The sequence below is a fragment of the Cornus florida genome, unplaced genomic scaffold (assembly GCF_030987335.1).
Source record: "Cornus florida cultivar Cherokee Brave unplaced genomic scaffold, ASM3098733v1 CherokeeBrave_3.0.0_Hap2_Chr08, whole genome shotgun sequence".
Lineage (NCBI taxonomy): Eukaryota > Viridiplantae > Streptophyta > Magnoliopsida > Cornales > Cornaceae > Cornus > Cornus florida.
Genome location: NW_026775578.1, coordinates 63014848 through 63019549, shown reverse-complemented (window position 1 = coordinate 63019549; position 4702 = coordinate 63014848). Strand labels below are relative to the sequence as shown.

The window sequence follows — 4702 nt, the reverse complement described above, 5'->3', positions numbered from 1 at the left end:
ATAGACTTCATCTCCCCATCCTCCTGTTGTGCCTCAATAACGCTGCTAACAAGAGCCGATTGAGCCACAAGGCTAAACAAGATAGCCGGTGAAACATCCTCATACAACTTGAAACTAAGATCTGCAAGCTGTTCTAGCATCTTCCATCTGTGAACGGAAATGCTAGCAAGGGTACCTCGTGACTTCCTACTCAATGCATCGGCCACCACATTGGCCTTTCCCGGATGATATTGTAACTCAAAGTCGTATGGTTTGCAGCGGCGAAGGCTGAGAAGGTCTTTAGATTGATCTTTGAATCGATCTAAGGGTTTTGTTTTTAAAAACATTTCCCGACAGGTTCGATCGATCAAGGAAAATTTTCGATCGATCGAACAAGATCGATCTTAAAAATGTTAAGATCGATCTCTGTTCACTAAATGACATATTTATTTTATTATATATATATATATACATATATATATTTGAATATTTACAAATTAAAAATTGAAATTCAAAACATTTTTTTTTTTTGAATTTTTGGAAAAATAACATAAAATACAATTTTTTGGAATTTTAGAAAATATATAAATTTTTGGATTTTGAAAATTTTAAAATGAAAAGAAAAGTAGAAATTAAAAATAAAAAATCTTTAAAATAAAATAAAATAAAAATCTTTTAAAGGTTTTTTAAGATATGATAAAATAAAATAAAAATAAAAACAAAAATGCAATCAAAGTTAAAATCAAGGTTAACAAAGAGTAAAGATCAATCAAGCTGAGATCGATCGAAAAGGCACTTCGATCGATCGAACAGGTGAAAACCTACAGAGAAGTTCGAACGACGCACAGAGAGGCCTTTTTTCATGGATCTCAAAAATTTTCTAAGTGTGGAGTGAAGATCGATCCAAGAAAAAGTTGGATCGATCTAGGAACTTTCAGATCGATCCAAAGGAATTCTTGAATGGTACACAGAGGGTTGATTTATGTAGGAATTTTCAGATTGATGGAACAGAGCAATGATTGGATGCAGGGATGAGTGTTCGATCGATCGAACCTCATTTTAAATCGATCGAATTGGGACAAAATGCCTATTTTCAGAACAAAAGTGCACGCATACTCAATCAAAATTCTTAGCCATGTGTATGAATTCCAAAACATATCTGGACGACGCAAGAAATGAAAGATAAAACAGAAATGAGGGAGGAATAGAGTTGTAAACCCTACAAAGCATTTACTAGTCTTTAACGTCTCTAGCAAGATGTTGGACTCTTTTAGCCCGGATCAAACATCTTGTAATGCATCCCTTCCTTGTCGGGGTGATAAGTACTTTGAATTCCATCCAACAAACGATTCACTAAAGAACTTGTTGGATTAGGTTCAAAGGAATTTGTTGGTCCTTTGTCAATGTGATCTTTGGGCTTCCATGCCCTTTCAAAGCAAGATTTTGAAACATCATTTTTTGAATTCAAGGTAGAATATGAACTTTTTAAAGTTTTGGTTTCAAGCAAAAACTCCATTCTTTCACATTCATTGTCTAGACCTTTTTCTACAACATTTACTTTTTTATGCTTGTCAAATGAATTTGGGGTCAGATTGAAGATATTCAACTTCACTTTCATATATCCAAATGAAATTTTCATTACCCCCATCCTACAATTGATGTTGGCATTTGCGGTTGCCAATAAAGGATGGCCAAGGATAACAGGAATTTGGCTCTTGGGATTTGGAACCGGTTCCGTGTCAATGACAACGAAATCGACCGGGAAGAAGAATTTATCAATTTTAATTAAGACATTCTCAATGATACCCCTAGGCTTTTTGAGAGATCGGTCGGTAAGTTGTAAAACCACTGACGTTGGTTTTAAGTCTCCTAAGCCTAATTTAACAAATACCGAGTATGGAAGAAGATTAACACTTGCCCCTAAGTCTGGAAGAGCCCGATTAATGACATGGTCACCAATGATGCAAGAAGTAGTAGGCGAACTGGGGTCCTTAAACTTTGGAAGGGTGTTATGTTGCAAGATTGAGCTCACTTGATCGGTCAAGACCACTTTCCTAGGTGCTTGACTCTTGTTCTTCCTCTTTTGGGTGTAAAGATCTTTTAAGAACTTGGCATAAGCAGGAATTTTCTTAATTGCATCCAAAATTGGAAGATTAATCTTCACTTGCCTAAACATTTCTATGGTTTCATTGGTTTTGGTCTTTAGTTTATCAAGATAAATGGATCATTTCAAGGCATTTGAAAATTGAGCTCTTGGTTTAAAAACTTTTTCAAAACATTTCTTTAAAGAGTTTTCAACACAAAAAATTTTAAAATCCTTTTTCAAAGATTTGTTCAATTCATCTTTCAAATCAATTTTGAACTCATTTTTCAAATCACTTTCTAACACTTTCTCATTTGAATGATCATGCATATGCAATGAAGGAGGAATTTGATAGGAAATGGGACAGGTGTCAACTTTTGGTTTTACTGGTTCACTCTCTTCGTTGGACAAACCTACTTTGTTGTCCATAATCTTCCCACTTCTCAAGGTTGTCACCGCATTGACATGCTCAATTGTGTGCCCTTCCGATGAGGAATGAGTCTCTACAACACATTGTTGCTTTGGTGGGGCATTCAAAGGCATCTTCCCCTTCTCTCTAGCATTTAAGGTACTAGCTATTTGTTGTACTTGGGTTTTTAGCTTAGCAATGGATTGAGAATGAGAATGAAGCAATTGAGTGTTCACCTCTAGAGTGCCTAGAGCGGTCAAAACTTTCTCTTCAAAGGCGGGACTCCTAGAATTTCTTTGGGAATATGATGGTTGATTAGGAAAATGAGAATTAGAAAATTGATTGCCATGTGATTGAAATGATGATGATTTAAAACCTTGGGAACCTTGGCCTTGCATTGGTGGCGGAACATTCTTCCCTTGAAAACCACCTTGGGGAGGGTTTGAGCCTCTCCTTGGCTTTTCTAAGAAAAATTTGGATGGTTCCTCCAACTTGAATTATAATGAGTGCCATAGGGATTATTCCCTTGATTAAAAAATGTAGCATTGACTTACTCATGGGGCTCACTTTGCACATGTCCATGGGGAAAATTGGAAGTAGAATGCAAGACACTTGAACAAGTCATGCAAGATTCATTAGATGAACGATGATGAATATGAGTAGGGGAGGAAGATACTTGATTTGCCGAATTTTGGTTGATAAAAAATTGATCAAACCTTTGAGACAAGGATTTCATCTCGGCGGCTATGTCATTGAAGTTGTCAACTTGATACAGGCCAACATTCTTCCTTCCACCTAGGTTTCTACCATTTTTAGATGATAGCATGAAATTTTCACTCATACTTTCATATAATTGCCACATATCATTTTCATGCTTATCAAGATAAGAACCACCCATGGATGCATCAACCATACCCTTGTGATTATCTGGTAAACTTTCAAAGAAATATTGGACTAGTTACCACTTAGGTATGTCATGATGAGGGCACTTTCTAAGCAAATCATTAAATCTTTCCCATGCCTCATGAAACATTTCCCCATCCCCTTGAAAAAATTCTCTAATTGAAGTTCTCATAGCATTGGTCTTAGAAACTGGATAGTACTTTTTCAAGAACTCTTGTTGCATTTCCGCCCAAGAAGTTATTAAAAAAGGCCTAAGATTGTTGAACTAATATTTTACCTTGTCTTTAAGCGTAAAGGAAAAAGTTTAAGTCTTAATACTTCTTCCGGCATGTCCGTGTATTTCACGGTGCAACACACTTTAAGAAACTCATCCAAATGCTTATAAGGTTCTTCACTAGGAAGTCCATGATAGTTTAGAAGCATTTAAATAGTTTGGGGTTTAATTTCATAGTGATGTGCTCTAAATGGAGGCAATTGAATGCAAGTGGGTGCATTGTATTCATTAGGCACATAATGGTCTCTTAATGCAATGGGAGGATTCACAATTGGTGATGCTAAACGAATACCTTGATTAGCTTGAACTATGGGGGGTTGTGGAGCAAATATTTGCCGAGGCATTCCCAATGGAACTTGGCCTTATTTTTGTGGGTGAATGAATGGTCTAGGCATGCCTAATGGTACTTGAACATTTTCATGATGCACATTAGGGTGGAGGTTGCCTTGTTGGTCTCTGTGACCAAGGTCCTCCACATAGTCGTCATTCAAATCCTCTATTGGTGAAATGGAGTGATGAAAACTACCTCTCCCCCTAGGATTATGAACAACCGATTCAAGATGCAAATTAGGAGGGACAAGAGTAGGATTCAATGACCTAAGACCATGCATACACTAGCAAAGCAAATAACAAGTAAGTAACAATCATTTCGCCCCCGCAATAATTCAATTAACAAATCTCCACATTCAATGATCCCATACTCCCATGCTTAAACAACATGTAAAGAAAAGTAAATTACCTCCACACGGGCTCACGATTTATCTAAGAAATGAAAAACAAGACTCTTTGCAGGCCGACGATTTAACTAGAGCTTGAGTTAGAAAGATCTCACAAATGGTCCTTAAGCAACTTCGATTCATTTTCAACTTCTAAGCTTTGCTATGCTTTGCATTTTTTTGGATTTTTAGTCCTTTTTGTGCTTAGCTTAACTCCTTGCTTTGAATTCTCCTCTGCTTAACCTCCTTGCTCAATTTCACCTAGCCAAATAAGAACAAACACAATAAATACCCAAAAATAAAATAAAGAAAAGACACGATCAAAAGAGTACTAATCC

The 4702-nt window shown here is 36.5% G+C and overlaps 1 pseudogene; it reads left to right on the top strand.

The window, feature by feature from the left end:
• Positions 1-3442: 3442 nt before the first annotated feature.
• LOC132272011 (small nucleolar RNA R71) lies at positions 3443-3541 on the top strand (annotated as a pseudogene).
• The last annotated feature ends 1161 nt before the right edge of the window (positions 3542-4702 follow it).